Raw genomic sequence first — 19,300 nt, forward strand, 5'->3', positions numbered from 1 at the left:
TTATTCAGGGTGCCTAACCAAGTTACCAAATTTTCCTCCGGGTCGCTCTGTGACTCGTCTTTGCACCAATCCGAGGATCCACATCTCCCTCGGTGTCTAGTGTTATCAAAATAGTTATCCATCCCTGCCGTCCAAAATGTATTAAATAAAACGAACCCATTTCCCCTCCTTGACACCATGCTTGGACGGTTAAGATTGATTGGTAGACACATGTCCATCTGTTTGACGGTGGAGATGCCGAAGAGTTGAGCTGGAGGATTCGATCAAACCACTCCCACATCTGGGAGCGGCCCTGTATGAGAGGAGCGTGCTGAGGGATTCATTTCGCTTTTCCCCAATACCAAGAGGAGAGAGGGAGCGATAGAGAGCGCGGGATGCGAGAGGAGGTCGTAAGCTCGGGGACGGTGGATCCCCTCGCGCTTGCTAGGTCGTCTTCTCCTCCTCCGACTCCAGCCGCGAGGTAACATCAGCTCGTTTCTCTCTGTCTCCTTCTCGGTGGCGTTGCTTTTTGAAGTGACTTTCTTTATTGTTGTGAAATTACTATTTGATCTCTGCTGCGTCTGGCCTCAATCGGGGAGTCTGGCGCCAAGACGTGTTCCATGGCAGGAGATCTCGGTTTTTGGCGTTTTCCCGCTCCAAAACCGTAGAAGTGGAGGTAGCCAGGTCATTTGTAGCTATTGCCGAGCTTTTCGTGTGTTTAGGTGTGATTGGTTTACTTTTTTGAAGAAATTTTAGTTGATGGATTGACAAGCCCTAGTTTGATTAATTTGAGCTAGGATGTGTGAGGCTTAATGGGAACTGATTAAAAATTTGCGTGATACTTGAGATATTAACTGTAAAAAGTTTATTTTTTCTGGTAGTTACGGTTAATTTGGATGGGGGAATCAGGGAGCAAGCATGTAGGATCTATGCTGGTGGTGTATAGGGGCTTCTACGGTTTAATTGGAGTTTAATCAGATAAATTGATGTTTTTTTTTATTGGAGATGTCAATACGATTTTACAGTGAAAAGCTTCTTTGATGGAAATGCTGGATTTTAGGGCTTTCTTTATTTAGATTAAATGCATTTCTTATGAGAGCTCTTTCCATGGAATGAGGTTTCTAAAGTGATATATGTAGTGAAAGCATTGTTATAGCTAGAATCTGATATATCAACTAATCAGTATTGATTTTGTTTGTGCGTGTAAGTTCCTAATGTCTGCTGCAAAAAATTTAGGTTATGCTGCAAAGCATTCGATTTCTAGTGGCTGACTTGACAGGGGTGGTTCCATACAAAGTTACCAATGAGTTTAATGCCTTGTTCTCCTCGTCTTGATATTTTTATGTTGAGGGGCTCCTAAAGCTGTCTCTGCTTGCGTTAGTTTTTAGCTGATACTTCTTGTCCTCTCTCTTTGTCTCTTTTCCTCTCTCTCTCTCTCTCTAAGTTGCGTTCTCTTAATAAATGTAGGTTTGAGCTTGCCCCATCTCTCTCTCTCTCAAAAGGAAAAAAGATAAATTTTGTATCCTGCTATGATATACATTAGGTGATAAAAATAGCTTATAGATCTGCTCTAACTTATCAATGGTTCACCTATCATATGAAGCTGCAAAAGTGATCATCTTTTTTTTTTTTATGTTGCTGCATCAAAGTACCAGCTATTTTGTGCCCATTCCATGTGACCTTTATTTGTGGAAATCTTAGTGCAGATTCCAAGCTAACGTAAGGCTAAACTAGCATGGTTACCAGGAAGGCTTAAGATTTCCTCTTTAACATAAACAGTCTGATGACGTATAAAGTGATGGATGGTAAGCTATGAATAATATGGCCCCACTGAAGCTTCTTTGACTATGTGTGGGAAGGTTTGAGAACTCATTTTGTTAGGAGTTCTGGTTTTGCCATTTTTGCTCCAAGCTTTGGAGATTTAGTATAAAAAGAGGGGAAGATTAAAGAATGAATATTTGAAGAAAAATAAAAGAAGGCACTAAAATTTTGCACAAACTTTTTGGGCATCTTGTGTTATGCTTTTTATTTGTGTAGTTTTGGTAGTTTTAGGCTGAAATTGATACTGTGTATATATATATATATATATATATATATATATATATATAAATCATAATGTATGCTGTGTCTAAGTGAAAATCATAAAGTGAACTTTACTTGATTGCAAATTCATTGTGTCAGGCAATTGTGAATATTTAGATGCCTAGTGTATCAAAGTCTTTGTCTTCATCAATTTTCTATGAACTTTTGAACATCTAGAAATTGGGCAGATCTTTCTAATATTTTTTAAGTGAAACAATGAACATGTGTGGCTATAGAACAATTATTTTGTTTATACAAGAAACAAGATGCTATTTTTTTAGATGATGATGTCTTGCATTTGGTTGTTTACATTAATCTTTATAACATGCTGTATAAGGGGCATCTTTTGAGGCCTCAATCTGTCAAGGGGTTTTGATATTTTTGGTTGGTTTTGGCCAAAAAACTGGCCGATGCCACTTGATATTCGACAAAGGGGGTTCTTGCATATTGGCAAGCTGAAACCAATCTATTTTAGCTGAAACTTCAAGCTTTGATGTGGGGGATTAGTGCTTATTAACTTGTTGAAATAAATCAATAAAACAGTTCTTATTTCTCTCCTGTCTATGCAATGTCCATAGCTCTAGAGCTCAATTTTCATTTCTTATTTGTATATAAACGAACCTTTACTCATCTGTCTTTAATTAAATTAACTCGATATTTCTTTTGGAAAATCAGGGATACTATTGTTGCATGTGGTAAGAGATGTTAAAATGTGTTCTTGATCGTTGAAGGAATGTTATCATGTGCTTTTTTGGAGTTTACACGCCCTTGATGACGAGGTTAATTTCTAAGAACAGGATGGCAAGATATTTGGTATGAAGGAATTAGCTTGAGAAGAAATTTAGACTTTATTTCCAGATCAGCACTTGGGATAAGTTTAAACAGAGAATATCAAAAAGAGTTGAAAGAGGGCTATTTTTAGGTTTATAAGGTTAGTGAAGGTCTAAGTGGTGGAGTTCATGAATACTTCTTTCTGCTTATTGTCAGACTTGTATTCATACTTGCAATAAATTAGAAACTGTGGAATGTAGTATGCTTCATACTTCAGATGTATTTTGGTTGGATGTTTTAAGCTCGGATGTAACATTACTTATGGCTTGAAATGTAGGCGAAAAAGAAAAAAAAAGTTTGAAAGTGAAACAGGAAAGAGAACAATAAAGGGAAAAGTATTATAAATGTGGTAGTAGAAAAAAGGTGAAAAGTGTAGCTGAATATCACTTCTTCAGACACAAAATAATTAATGTATCTAGTGAGGCTAGCCTGTCTGTTTATGGCAAAATTATGCTGAACAGTTAAATATCTACGTCCTTGCCGTTTAACAATCTTGACATAGTAAAATTGAGCTGTCAAATACATCATGTAATAGTTCCAGTTTATAAGTGAGGTAAAGAGAAGTCTGTGTGTGTGCCCCTTCTTAAAATTGAAGCCTGTTTCTTCTTTGCTGTAAAAGACAAACAAAAATACCCGCTATTGAGCTTTTGGGTCCATTTTGAATCTGAATGGTACTAATAAAGCCAGGACCTAGATTAAAACCTCCATAGTGGTGGTGGCATCGAATCTGTGCAGGTGGACTGTTCCAATGTCTGGAGCAATAAGATTCCTTGTGTTGGTTTAGTAATTGCATTCTAGTTCTCATCTTGTGTTGGCTGGGAGTGTGAGGATTCCTGATTATTCGTTTCCATTGCCTTCTGGACATGTTTCATGCTTGTTGGTTGTATTGTGGAATGGTTTATTGTTTATAGAGTAATATATAAGGACTAATGCAGATTGTAGAGCCAGGATGAAGCCATATGAAGTAGAAGCTACAGATAAGGGATCTTATGTCATTTACCAAAATAACTTAACAAACTAGAGGAATCCATTTTCCTTTAGGAATCAAAATTGAAATATTGATTCAGTATTAATTTGTGTAAAAGCTGCAACTTCATTAGAAAGGATAATCTAGTCTAAAAAGGATATTTCTAGCATTTTCCAAATGAAAATGTTGGATTAGAGGATTCACCTTAAAAATTTAATTGAATTTACTTTTGTTAATCCTGCATAATTTCATATTAGAAGGTACTAATTTTACTGCTTGTCCAAATTGCTCTCTTGGGGCACCATATTAACCCAGGAGAGTTGTTTACTCATCCTTATGGATTCTAATTTAATATTAGGTTACTTGAATTAAAGCTTTGACATGTTGACTGAAACGTAGTATTAAGCAACCTAGCAGTCCACTACAATGAGACATTTTTCTTGACTCACCTTAGTATACAAATGGGACTTCTAAGTAAAGTTAGATGACACATTTCCAAGGGGACTTGGGCATTCTATCTGACCTTTAACCGAAATATCTGATCTTTTGGTTGACCTGAAACCTGACTCCTTGAATACTGACAAAATGTGTAGTCGACTTAAGGAAGGATCTTTGTTCCCTGTCAAGAGAGGAATAGTTCAATATACAATCGTTCTTCTAATATTAGTAATTCCCACTCTTATCAGGCTACTTTGCTTCTTTTCTCTGTCCTTTGTGATACTGGAAGGAGAACTGTTATCATGCAATAAAGGTTACTAGTTTCTAGATGTACTGTCTTTCCATTTGAATTATATTTTCTGGATACATGATCTATGACACTATTCTTCTTGCTCACACTAAGCATGATACTATTTATGCCTCAGCTCTGCTGGAGCATCCTCAGCTGCTGCTCCAGCCAATATAGCCAGCATAGATTGGCATGGTAGTGCACATGGTTCCAAAGTAGGTCCTTTGTCCTGTATTGGTCCCCAGCCCCTTCGGACTTCTTTGAGCACAAATGCTGGCGGAATTGCTCTGGGCTCCTCACAACCTTCATGCAGACCATGGGAAAGGGGAGATCTTCTTCGGCGTCTCTCCACATTTAATACTTCAAATTGGTTTGCAAAACCAAAGGTTAGTGCCAATATTGGCCTGATTTTTCAAGCATGCTTTAAATTTATGTATGTAATCTGTAATTTCCTTTGTGACTTTCCTTTTCTTAATCCATGTATTGATGAGGACTATTTTGATGTGAATTTTGTATTTCTTAATAGTTTTATATTGGATAGTGTCAAATGGATGAACACTTGCTTGCAATGATGCCTGGACACTACTTGAAGAACAAGTTTTCTGATATATGATTATGCATGGGTACATGCTTGATGATGTGGTTGTATGCAAATAAAGATGTATGCAACTGATATTTAAATGGAAACATATCTTTTGAACCAATGGTAGACCTTTATTTATATACACACTCATGTATACACATGCATGTGCACTTTTGTCTTCAAATATGATATGTTTGCACATGTCAGCATCTTCAGCTACAGTTTGTGAAACCAGATCCATAGTTTATGTATATTCATGTCAGTGTTCTTGTTATAAGTACATTGTCTTTTCTTGTTTTTCTGTCTTTGAAGGCCTTCATATGTAAAACTTGCAGGCAGCCAGCTCATTGGCTTGCGCCCGAAGAGGTTGGATGAACACTGATATGGACAGAATTGAATGTGAATCATGTGGTGCACAGCTCACATTTACTACACTGGTATCCTGGACACCTTCTGAAGGTATGATTGTACCATGATGCTAAATCTGTATCATAATTTCCCCAGCTGCTTTTACCAGGCTGTGGAAGAAATTTGTGTTTTTCATTTGCTGACCTAGTTAAACAGTTTCTGATCGCAAAGTTGTACTTTGACTAATTTATGAATCAAAATTTTTTAAGGCAGAACAGCTTGTTCAATATCTTCGTTTATTATTGAATAGATATTTAGGATGCAATTTGCTGTCTAATACTGTTGGTGCCTGATCACTTCATAATAGGTGACATTTAGAACTGACCTCTTTATTCTTGCTCGGTTTTAGCATAAAGTTAATCAATTTTCCTCTTTTCCTTCCTTGCCAGCCATTTCGAGCAGCCTTGCCTACTTACTAATGCTGTCTTGTTGTGTTATTTATAGTTAATCATGCTGGGGAAGCATTTGCGGAACAGCTTGATGCAGGCCACAAAGTTACTTGTCCTTGGAGAGGAAATTGCTGTGCTGACAGCTTGGCGCAGTTCCCTCCAAGTCCTCCATCGGCACTTATTGGGGGTTATAAAGATCGGTGTGATGGGCTTTTGCAATTTCACTCCCTTCCTGTAATAGCTTCATCTGCAATTGAGACTATAAGGCTCACAAGGAGCAATCAAATTGATCGTCTTCTATCACAACCACATACATTTTTATCTGGGGAATTAGGCTGTAAAGCTGATAGTACGCCAGGATTAGAAATCTCTCGAGATGAAGCCTTTGGTAGCCATTCTCATGTATGCTGTTCAATCATTTCTTGATGTTTTGCAAGTTGCTATTATCAGTCATTACTTCATTGCTTGATCTCGACTTGCGGCCTTTTAGTTGTTTCAATTTACTTCACTTTCATTTAATTTTGAGTAGGCGCAGAAGCTTGTAAGCTTGTGTGGGTGGGAGCCTAGATGGCTTCCAAATGTTCAAGATTTTGAAGAGAATTCAGCTCAATCTGCTAGAAATGCATGCTGTGTTGGCCCAGCTGAAGATGAACTTCATCATTGTCACTTTCCTCGACTTAATAAGAATGCATTCTCTGTCTCAGCAAAGAAGGATGCTGGAAAGAAGTTGAAGTCTGCTAAAGAATCTTGTCGCAACATGAGGTCTCCATTACTAGATTGCAGCTTATGTGGGGCTACTGTCAGAATCTGGGATTTCTGCACTGTGCTTCGTCCTACACATTTTGGCCCCAATGCCGATACTCCTGATCTGGGCAAAAAAATGGCATTGACATGTGGAGTTAGTGCAGCCAGTGCAATCAATGGATGGGTTGCTGCTGAGGAAATGGAGAAGGGACAAATGGAGGGTCGTGATGAAGCAGCAACAACTGATGAGGGGAAATCACTATCAGATGCTGGTGTGGATTTGAATCTCACGATGGCCGGAGGGTTACCATCCATTCAGTCTGGCATTCCAGCAATATCTGAACATTTTAACGATGGCGGAATGGGGAGAGATCTGATGATTGGGCAGCCTACTGGAAGTGAGGTTGGTGACCATGCAGCTTGATATGAGTCACGGGGTCCAAGCACTAGGAAACGCTGCCTGGAGAGAGGTGGAAGCACAGTTGACAGACCCCAGGACAGGATTCAACAGGCTGACAGTATAGAAGGGACTGTTATTGACCGTGATGGTGATGAAGTTGATGACGGCACACTTGATTCAGATGGCCCCACTAAACGTGCTCGTGGGTTCGATGTCTTTAAAACTTACCATCCATCATGCAGGATAGATTCTTCTGGTGCTGGTCCTAGTCGTAATTTATGCTTTGATATAGATATAGATGTCAATAGAGTTGATTCTTTTAAAGAAGGGAGTGATGTAGCTGTTGGCCTCCCATCCACAAGAGATTCTGCTCGGGCATCCTCTGTTATTGCAATGGATACGATTTATCATAGCCCTGACGAGGATTCTATGGAAAGTGTTGAGAATTATCCTGGAGATGCTGATGCTGTTCAATTTCCCTCTCCAAGCATGCAGAGGAACCTTGACATGAATGATGCATTGGATCTAAATTACAGTAATCAAGCACAGCAAAGCACTTGTGTACAACCTGCTGCTGGAAGTATTGCCAGAGAAATGGGAGGCAGCAGTACAAATGAGGGGGAAGAAATTCTAAATGCAGAAACAGTCACAGCTTATGCTAGGGATAGGTTTAGTTTAGGAATTAGTGGAGGGAGTGTTTGTATGGGTGCGAGTCATGAAGCTGAAATCCATGGAGCTGATTTTTCTGCGCATAGAGCAGATAGTGCTGTTGGTGATGCAGAACCGATCACCGAGAATCTGGGGCAGACTGGTGAATCAGCTCTAGGACCTGGACTAATGGATGAGTTTGTTCCAGAAGAAGCTGGTAGAGAGGATCCTGTTGGTGATAGTCAAGAAATGATGTTTCGATCAGTAGGAAGAGCTGATAGTGGTTCAAAAATTTATGGTTCGACCAAAGCTGGTTCTGTTGAAAGTGGGGAGAAGATTAGCTATACCTTGGGTCAGGATAGCAGTGCTCATCCTTCACTTTCTTGTAATGCAATAATATATTCCAGCTATGAAGCATCCAAAGAGGGGGTAACTCAGACTGGCAAGGCATCTACCACTGATGATTTTGCACTCCTGGGATCAGATTATGTTCCTGAAAATGGGACAGGTATCTTCATCTGCCATTTTGTTTCTCCATAGACATTTTGAACTTTCTTAAACTATCATGTAGGGATATTCTTAACATGTCTACTTAGATTGATATTAAGTAATATTTACTTGGATTGATGTCATAAGCAAGTTCCAGATGTTCAACTTGGATCAATATTATAAGCAAGTTCCAGCATGTGGATATCAGGACAAACACGTACATGTATGGGCACATTTAGTTGGGGAAGAAAACATTTGAGATTTAACAGGAATTCCAAAAGGTTTGGAAGGACAGTTTATAAAACTAAGATTGATTAGGGATAAATATTGGAGGTGCTAAGCAATTCGGCTCTACTGTTTTGCAGTAATATGCCATTAGACTGTTTGCCTTCAAATAATGTTTTGTTTAAAAAACTAATGACAATTTCTTTTAGAAAAATGACATTTCAATGGTCTCAATTCCCTCTTTTTGATATAATTAGATACGGTCAAATCTCCACAGTTCCTTGACTGTTTATCCTAGTTTGCATTGATTGGATTTATCACTTTTAACCATCATCAAAGGTGCATGATTGACCTCTTGTCTCTGAACCATATCATGTATGTGTTTGATGTTTATTTTCTTTTTCCCTTTTCCCATGTGGAGAGGGCTCTACTGGTCATTTCGTTAATGTGTGCCCTTGGTGTCTTCGTCTGCTATTCTGTGTTTGTAATTTCCCAAGTATTCAACAAAGGATCTGGGTTACATGTTGGTGTTATTATATTTGTATTGCCACTTGGTGTTATCATAATCATAAACCTTAATCACGAAAGACTTGCCTTATCTTCTCTCTGTTGTCATCTTGAATTCAAGCTTGATTTTCTAAGTGGAGGAATTGTTTCAAGTCATAGACACAAAAACATCACTGTTTTTGTGTGACTCAGGAATTACCTTAAGATTGGCTATAAACGAGTTGTGGCTAATGCTAGAAGAACTCTCATAGATACTCTTGTTTAGCTGCAGAGAGTTTAGTTCTCTATATCATATAAGAAATATCTACAAATTTTTATATGTATTATAAATGCATTCATTAGATTTTTGTTTGGATACTCTTAAGTCAATTAAGGTGGCGCTTGCATGTGAAGTCGTCTTGGGGCTTTCCATCATATCTACTTTTTACATCTTGCAAGAATGTGTATGCCTTTTTTTAGATGTGCTGGTCCAATCGTTTTTTCTTGGTTAGTTGTCACCATTTTTATGCATAATAATTGACTTTCTCCTCTGATCATAGTGCTTGCAAATATCCTGCTATTCGTTTGGTAGGAACAGCAAATGGAGAAAATGATTATGAAGCAGGGGCTGGTGAATTTGATCCAATTAAGTATCACAACAGATATTGTCCTTGGGTAAATGGAAATGTTGCAGCTGCTGGTTGTGAAAGTGACAGTGGTTCAAGTTCCAGCAGTACTCTAGCTCTTTGTGGTTGGCAGCTTACACTGGATGCCCTGGATACTTTTCAATCCCTTGGGCATGTTCCTAATCAAACAATGCAGTCTGAATCTGCAGCATCTCTGTATAAGGTAAATTTTGACTATCCGTTTGGTTGTTGTTCGCTGAAAGACTTTATATTTTAATGATCTGTTGGTTTTGCAACCATTTGTTAAATTTTTTAAATTGAACCATGGTGATTCTTTCATTTTACTACTTTAGTTTATAAAATGCATGTATGCAACAAACTTGGAGAACACTTTCTTGCTTGTCAAGTTGATGTTAGGAAACACTTGCTGTTACTTTTTTCCACTTTTATTTAACGTGTCTGTTCATACTGTATGGTACATACTGCTGTTTCATGCACATCAATCTCCTGGTCCCTGGGTCCATCTTGGTTTTATATGAACTGATAAGGACCTTTCTTGCTTTTTTCTTGGCAGTTTGAGCTTACTTTGGCCTTTTTTAAGGTATATAATCTGCTTTTGGAGGCCTAATCTTAGGATCAAACATATTGTTGATGCAAAATGATTGATCTACACAAGGTCCGCCCAACTGGTACCGAGACTTATACCAGTCAACGGACCGGTCGGTATGGTATCAGTTCTATATGGTACTAAACCGGTACTGTACCGACACACGGTATGCTTGGGCGTGTTGGTTCCAAACCGGCATGCCCAATTCTTTTTTGAATTTTTTAAGTTTAATTAGTTGGTAATCAATCTTTTTCAACTTTTTTTAATGATTTTAAGTCTAATTTGATATATTTTTGATGTATTTTTGATGTATTTTTAATATTTTTTGATGTTCGTATGATTCCAGTTTAACCTAAAAATGCATCTTCTTGTTTTAAATACAAAACAGAAAATGATTAGTGAGATGTTGCATGCTACAAGAAGTAACATAAAATATCCTAAAATCAACTAGTGAGGTGAAACATATAAAATAATATAATCAATTATATATATTTAAAATACAACATATATAACGATATCTAAAATCTTGTCGAGTGGCATGTACTTTTTGTAGATATCCAGATCATTAGTATAGTCAGGAGATACATCAGCCTATCTTTCTAACCAAGTGGCGGCGTAGTTTTGTATGATCATCCCATAAGGAACACACTCTGGGTTATAAGCACTTTCGGATCTCTCGCTGAAGATCTGGCTTTGAGAGGTGTCTTTTAGCTGATAAAACGACTGTAAAAGGGCCCATCCAAATAAGCCAGCGGCAAAATTCAACCCATAAGATGCTCCGGGTTGCTAGAAAATGCCTTAGATGCACTATACCTATATATGTATTCATATGAGTTATGGGCTATCTGTGGTTGCGAATGATAGAATTCAGTAGACGACTTGGAATCTGATACATTTATAAATCCTACTCCACATGCGAGGTTATTTGCAGCTATATCATGTCCTCCTGAATGACCTAAAAAAGCTTGTCTTCTATATGCAATCATATCATCATGGACTCTATCAGATTGTGCACTGTGGTCCCTATCTTGTGTAGCATGCGTAAACTGGGTCTCACAAGTGAATCGAAGACCATCCTATGACTGTCTCATGAATGATAGTCTTTTTAGCTAGCAGATCCACAACCACTAGAACTGCTGCTCCTAGTCTCTGAATCTGAGTAAACTGGCTCTTCCACACTCTCCATGAGGGTTGTAGGTGCCTTTTGCTTTTTTTTTTTGGTGTTGCTGAGCAGCTATCTGCTTATTCTTCGTGCCACTCGCTGCCTGCTTATCCTTCGTGCCACTCGCTGCCTGCTTATCCTTCGTGCCACTCGCTACCTCCTTATCCTTCGTGCCTCTCTGTTTGGATATGTTGGAAGGATGTATGTCGTCCTCCTGACCGAGTCGATCAGATGGCATAGTGGCTTCATTTAAGCTTCTCTCGATCATATCTTTGAGAGGATGTCTCGGACGAGGAGTCATGTGGTGACCCCGGTGTTGTGGTTGATCAACTAGAAGGATGCGTGGAATATTTCTCTGTCCATTGCCTTGCATTGATCCTAGTCTCGCTGGCTACAAATATGGTCAGTTGTGGAGGCGATTCTCACTCATCAAGCTTCAGCTCTGGCTGGTGGCCCACAAGCCATTCGATCATAAAGTCTCTCCGCTCTTTTTTTTTGGGTGTTTTTCAAGGGTAGAGTCAAGTTCGTTACGATCAGCAAATCAGCTCCGCCTCGTATCGATAGCATTCAGATCACCTCCCCAAGCCTGCCTAACCTAATTGTGTGGGAGCAATCAATCTGACGAATCCGGGGGTCAAGCTACAACATGTGGATCGTCAAAAAGGTCGTTTTCCTGCTTGCAGAAAGCACAATTGACGTGAAAGGGCTTTGCTTGAACGAGGCTTTCAGATTATTTTATTGAATATTCAAATATGAATTTAAATGAGTCTTTTTTCATCGATTCTAATGTTTCCTAAACTATATTGAATCAGGGGTATAGCAGTTAGGACTTTGCTTCTGAAAAGATTCGAATTGTCAAATACATTTTTGTAGGAATGGGATGGTTAGAGTCAATTGCAACGTTGGACCTTTCAAGAGCTCTTTCTTCCTACAAACGATAAATGAGGCTTGAATTCCTTAGGGTTCCATGCAATTCGAGGATATGAGCGCATTGGCTATTTCCGACACTTCAATCGCCATTTTGACACCATTTGTGGGTCATTTTTTTATGTTAGGAAAAAGCCTAACTTCCTTTCTGGTTCACAATCCCTTTCAGATTTGAGGGAAGAAGACGGTGCTATAGAGAATTGGAATACCTTCTTTGTCGTAATAACCACGGGGATGGATGTTGCTCTCAAGTGGAATCAGTTTTAGTTGAATTTACTATCCTCATCATCAACGAAAATACTATTAATTATATTTGTGTACTTTAGCTCCACTTTATTTTGAATGCACTTCAACCTTAACCTCATATTGTAGTGAATATGTACAAGGTCGTTGAGGCATTTTTGTGTCAAATGGTTCCTCTGCTTGTTGTGGATGAGGGCGAAGGTGGACCAGTTGTGCTTATAGCCACTCAAGGAGATTATCCGAAAGGGGATTTGAATAGCTAGCCATTTAAGATTTTTCGCGGACAAACTAAAATGAAACTACCATTCAGCTACAAAAATATTGAAAAAATTACATACAAGATAGTATCATATTATTAATCATTTAACTTCAGATAAATGTCCTACTGATGTGTAATAGATTTGGATTCATACTTTTCTTACAATAGCTGCAAGACTCTAAAGCTATCAGTGCCCTTTCTAAATATTTTAGTCTGTGAAAAAGAACCATGTTGTAATATGTTAATAATTAAAGATATCAGTTAACTTAAAAATATCACTAAGTTAACTTACCTCTTTTAGGCATAGGGCCGCGACTTCTAGATCAGGCTCCATCTTGTAAATCATATTATGCGGAGCCGTCAAATGTTCGTCATCCATATCGATTCCAGCTACAATGTACTGAAACCTCGAATTTAGGTAGTATGCTGCAGATAGAGTTTGTTATTGTCTTAGTAAAATTATACAAGTACAGAAGCAATCTAATTTTTATGTTCTTGCTTACCTGTTAAATGCAAGTTCCTACCTATCTGGTTGTTCCATTGCTGCTCAATGATGTTGATGTACTCCTAGGCATACGTCGGATCTGCCTCTTTGATTTGAATCTTTGTCCTCTCCATCATATGATGCAAGAAGTCCATCAGGGGGTACCTCTCGCTATCCACAATCCGAAGCATTTCATACAATGGTCTGATGGCTTTCACTATCGTAGCAGCCCACTACCAAAATGTCTGTCTCGTCACGAAGTCCTTAACAATGCTCTCTTTAGTGTCGGCCTTGCAAATCTACTTTTTTGTCATTCGGGACCGACAAACATCTGATATAGGGCTGCTTTCATCTCAAGAAGGCTTTCAAGCGTAACGTAGTTGGTAGCAAACCGTGTGACTGCTGGTCTCAAGATCTTTTTTCTATCATATCTCCTCATCAGTGAAATGACTCATGTATGGTTATAAATATATCTGGTGATGGTTTGGGCTATCTCCACCGTCTGCTGCACCCTATGAATCTTTGCGATGTCCATCAAAATGAGGTGCAACACATGGGGTCTAGAAAATATGTGGTCACCGCTCTATCAAGATCTCTCCAATGGCCTTATATTGTGGCTTATTATCAGTGATAACCTGCAAGACATTCTTCTGTCCTACTTGATCAATCATCTCTAATTTGAGGATGTATATGGCGTCGTGCACCTGATCGGAAGCATCAACCGGCTTATGGAAGAAAGTTTTCGTATCACAATATGTCAAGAAATTGACAGTGCTTCGCTAATAGGAACGGTCCAACCATCACACTACTATTAGTCCATATGTGGTCCACTTGCTCTTGTATGAGGCAATCCACTTTTCGAGCTTCTCTTTGTTATTGTCGAGAAGCTCACCGTAGATATTCTTTGGTCCTAGAGGGTCTACACTAGGACCAGCAATCTATATAGAGAAAATGGCAGACCTATAATATGTATTGTTTGCCACATTCGTTGGGACGTAGCTGAAGTGGAACTAGGATCTAATAGCTTGCCACATACCCTTCTTATCCTTCTTTAACATTGTGTTAACCCTCTGCGACTTTGAATCCTGGTGGGACACGTAGATCTAAATCATGGATGGTGATGTTTGCTGAAATCTCCTTGGATGACTTCTTTTTGCTACCAAAATTTTTCAGCATTGTTGCAAAACAGCCATTGCCTTTGCTGACGGCCTCCCTGACTGAGGTCCTCCTGACTTTGGATCTACCTTGCTGCTTGCAGAGCCGGAGTTTGACTTGTAGTATGAGGGCCTAAATCAAGGTATGCTGAACCGGTACCGGTAGGCATACCAGTCGCCTACCGGATCGGGTCAGATGGTATCGAATCAGTCTGCATAACACATCGCGCGCGCAGCACGTTGTGAATTGGTGCGAACCGACCAGTTCGCTCCGGTATGCATCTAGTACCGGCCGGTTTTGGCTCGGTACTGCTGGAGGGCCGGAACCGTGCACGGTCAGAGACCAGACCGGTTCAGTACGGGCCGGTTCAACATTTTTTGGCCCAAATCGAGCCCTATGCTTGGCCACTTCATCCTGTTGTCACTGATTATCTAGACTGTCGCCTGAATGGCAGCATGGATCTGTGCCTCGTCATCTGAAGCGGATGCCTCCTTTAACTTTCTAGAGTGAGAAAGGTGGCTCTGCCACTTAGCGATCCATCTCTGCCTTCTTCTTGGCAACTTTCTCCTTTACTGCTTTGAAATCAGCGAAGTGCTTTATCAGCTGTCGAACCTCTTGTGGGCATTTTCGGTACATAGATACGTCGGGGTAACTAGTAGCTAAGTGCTGCTTCAATTTGCCTACCCCTCCTTCCTTGAACTCTTTATTGCACGAGTTACACTTCTAATGGTGTCGACTCGAGAGCATTTGCCCATGATCCTAACCAATGTCATGCTCTGGCTCTTTTTTTTTTTTGTTCCATTTTTGTAGGTTTATCAAGTATGCTAGTTTATCAATTTTTTTAAAATAGCAAAATTTTGTTATGATGAAGATAATATTTTTTAATCAGAAAATACATCTGATTTTTCTAATACATAATACTAATTTTCATATTTATTTATTTATAATAATTTTTAAATTAAAAAATATGCTTAAATATTATAAATTTAGGAAAATATGTTTTTTATTTCAAAAAATACTTTTGAAATATGTATTATGTACTACTAATTTTTTATAATTTTTGGCATTAATTATATACTTTTAATTATTTTTTTAAAAAAATATTTTTTAAATATAATATTTTAAAATTTTAATTTCAGCTGAGATCTATGTTGAATTCAACAATGGATTGTATATATATTTTTTTAGGTCTGTGAGCATACATCACAGACTACTTATTTCTCTTTTTCAAATTTAGGCCTAGGCCACCGTGGGCATGATTGCATCAAAACTTGAATAAATGGACACCAAATTTTGCTAGAGTAGCTTGCATGCTCCTAAATATGCTTCTAATTTTATATTTTTTAAATTTTTATTTTTTTATATTTTTATTTTTTAATTAAAACTATATTTTAAATTTTTAAAAATTATATATAATTCAGAAATTAAAATTTTTTATGTCATCTTGTGGATCATCTATAAATCTACAACATATCATAAAATCAAGCCCAAATCAAAAATTTTGGCATAACTTTTTTCTATTTTTCAAATTTTGAGCTATTTTTTTAGAGCCTCCAAAAATTAGAGAATAAGATAGGAGAGAGGAAGCACATCTTATTTCGGCTTGGATCTTTTTTCAATCGCACTGAATCGGTGTGATTTTGCAAATTGGGAGGAAGGGGGAGCTGTTATAGTGTAAGTGTTACCGAGAAGTAATGTTGGGAAGGCCTCGCCAACCTCTTCTTTTAACAAAAGAAGGAAACAGGGAGGGGGCCTGGTTCCGAATCGGGCCGACTCGTTATGAACCGGATGGCTCGCGTCGAGTTCGAACGGAACCGACCGGTTCCGAATGGTTTCGGCCGGTTCCGACAGGTTTAGGCCGGTTTCGGCTGGTTCAGGGACGGACCCGATGTTATTAAGTGAACCGACCGGGTTCCTGACCGGGTCGGGTCGGCTCGGTATGGGCCGAACCGGACGATTTGGTCTGATTCGGCAGACTTTGGTTCTACATGAATAAAAGTGTGAAAATCGTCTTTCTATCCTTAATGAGGAGGCATCATGCTATTATTAGTTCATATGTGTCATTAATTCATGCATTTATCTACATTTTGGTAAAAATATGTATTTGTCGATTTTTATGTGTTGTTAATGTTAGAAACTATAAAAAAGGATCTGTAACAGAAAAAAATTAATTAAGTGTATATGAATGTCAAGATGGAAAACAACCATTTTAAAAAAAATATTATATTCTATCAAAAAAATATTATATAATGTGTTATTTGTTATCTTTTACTTTATTAATGGGTGACAACTGAAGTTTCATATGAATAAGATTTATTCATTTGGTATATTCATATTTTAATTATTCTTGTGTAGGTTTCTTAAGTATGAAATTTTACATATGTTCATCTTTTTCTAGTCTTACACAGTACCATTCAGTATTTGAAGTATCTTAAATTTATTATTTGTTAATGCATAGCATGGTTTTGTTTCATGGTATATTTACTTAAAATGTTTCTTTACACATGTATGTGATCATTTATGGTGCTAGGATCTCATGGAATTGCTTTTAATATTTTTTTTTTCTGCATAAAACAAACTTTAATCCTGTTAGGAAGAACTTAGAAGTGGTGTAAATTAACAAAATAACTTTCATGTAATGTACCCATGAATGCCAAAGCCATGCCAAGCGTTAGATTGCATGCTTGGGTGGGCCATGTTTCATCATGGCACCATAAACAATATGTATTGTGTCAACCCTAGGAATTCAGTACATTTCTCCTAGCTACATACAAAAAACCTTTTTGAGACATTCGTCTGATTTTCTCCCTGATCATGTGGTCAATGTCTTAGTTGTCAATTTGTGTTTCTTCATGTTGGGAATATCATTTTTTTGTTTCTGTTTTACTGTTAGAGGTATCTGTTTCTTTTTCGAGGTAGTACTATTTCTATGAAGACAAGCTAGTTGGAGTAAGGATTAATTTTACATTTTACTAAAGAAGTATGGATTGGAAACAAGTATTCTGTATAAAAGGATCCTAGATTGGGGAAGGAGCAAAATGAAACAGGTGTAGGTAGTAATATATTCAGTTTGCACCCAAGCACACTGCCTCAGTAGTAAGTATCATACACGATTTATGTTCTGCTTTTTGTGATGCTATAATCACATATCGGCATAATTGATTCCATCATCTTCTTTTTTTTCTTTTACATTATATTTTTGAAGAGCATTTGGTAGTATCCAAATGATTTTTACTCATTACCCTTCATGTGAGCATTTCCATGGGAACAGGATGATCATGCGACTCCAAGCCAGAAACTTTTGACACGCTGTTCTGCAAGTAAAAGCCAGGGAAAACACTGATTGAGACATAACTAAGTATGGTATGTGTATGTATTTTGATTTTCTTTACCTGCAAATTACATGATCAGCTCTTGCTTAGATTGATAAACAAATTAACTTTTTGGAAGATGTTCCCATTTTCATTCTTACAGGTATCCTTTCATTACCCAGTTCTGGTCAGCCAAGTGACTAAAAATAATTATCCCTTATATAGTTAACTGAAGTCATTCTAAGATGTAATTGGTTATAATTTTCTGTATACAAGTCTTAGATTCCTTGGTCAGAAACTTGTATTTTCAAATGTATTTTGCCATGTCTTCTACATTTTTCTTCAATTGTTTGTTATTAATTGTATCATGCGCATCAGGCTGTTTAGTTTTTTGGGGTGAACCACATGCCAAATACCATGCACAGGTTCACATATCCAGAAACACACACTACTAGTGTCATCCAAAATATGGACCCTCTGATCAGATGTATGGTCTCTGTGCTATTTAACGAGCTCTTTAAGCATGCATTATGTGCACAGCTGTTATGGAACTGACTGTGAGGAAGAAATGATGGGTTGGATTACTAACTGCTTATGGTCTAACCAGGTTTGTCAGCTGGGTATCTGCAAGAATTAGGGGCAGAGCATGTGACTGTATGCAGAAGGGGAAGGAAGCACCACATTTTTTTTTAATCTCTATATTCTTTCTTATGCTGAGAGTCAAGACGTGATAAGATGCTTTTTAGAAGGTATTCTTAATGAGACACTCCCTGTATCTTTCCTGGGCCGTGACTAACATACATGGGATTGTGCTCTGAACCAGCTCCATCGAGAGGCCAAGGCCAACAGCTATTCCTTATGTATCCTAAGTTTATCTTGTGGAGACTCTAATGCAGGTCTCTTGTTGTTGCTTCAATTCCAATTTCATTATATGATCAGTTTCTGCGTTTCTGATGTTGCATCCATGTGTATGCTGATGAGTCTACTGGACTATCCCCATGGAGATTATTGGAGTTTTATCAGAGTCTTCGGTGGAAGCCATGGGGATCGGTGTATATATATATATATATATATATATATATATATATATATATATATATATATATATATATATATATATATATATATATATATATATATATATATATATATATATATATATATAGTTTTTCCTTGTCTTCAAAAAAGGGTCATCAGGTGTTGACCTCCTGAAAATGGTGAAAGGTTAGAAAATGTTCTACTTTCAGATCATTAATTAAGCATTAAGAGTTAAAGAGAATGATTGAATAAAAGGTTCAGATTTAATGGTAATGCTATTATTGAAGCATTAAAAAGTGCATTGCCGAATTATAGTATCAGTGCAAGTAAGGCTGTAAATGGGTCGGGTCGATCCGAGACTCGATTCGTGTAGATCCGATTCGATCCGAATTTTAGGATCCGCGGTGTGGGTCGGGTCCTAAAATTGGATCTGAATCATTTTCTGGATCGGGTTTAGGTTTACCGAACGGATCCGATCCGATTCGAATAGATCCGAAGAGAGAAAAAGAGGGGGAAAAGCAAAAGCGAGT

General features: G+C 38.0%; 1 pseudogene across 1 annotated transcript; it reads left to right on the plus strand.

The window, feature by feature from the left end:
- Positions 1 to 299: 299 nt before the first annotated feature.
- Positions 300 to 18,686, plus strand: LOC103723898 (uncharacterized; annotated as a pseudogene). The gene is made up of 8 exons (XR_016396425.1): positions 300 to 460; positions 4,723 to 4,972; positions 5,505 to 5,628; positions 6,022 to 6,368; positions 6,496 to 8,266; positions 9,557 to 9,807; positions 17,693 to 17,784; positions 18,340 to 18,686. The product of XR_016396425.1 is annotated as an uncharacterized LOC103723898 (transcript).
- Positions 18,687 to 19,300: the final 614 nt, after the last annotated feature.

Source organism: Phoenix dactylifera, chromosome 9 (genome assembly GCF_051530095.1).
Source record: "Phoenix dactylifera cultivar Ajwa chromosome 9, Ajwa_hap1_PhDact_Kaust_v1.1, whole genome shotgun sequence".
NCBI lineage: Eukaryota > Viridiplantae > Streptophyta > Magnoliopsida > Arecales > Arecaceae > Phoenix > Phoenix dactylifera.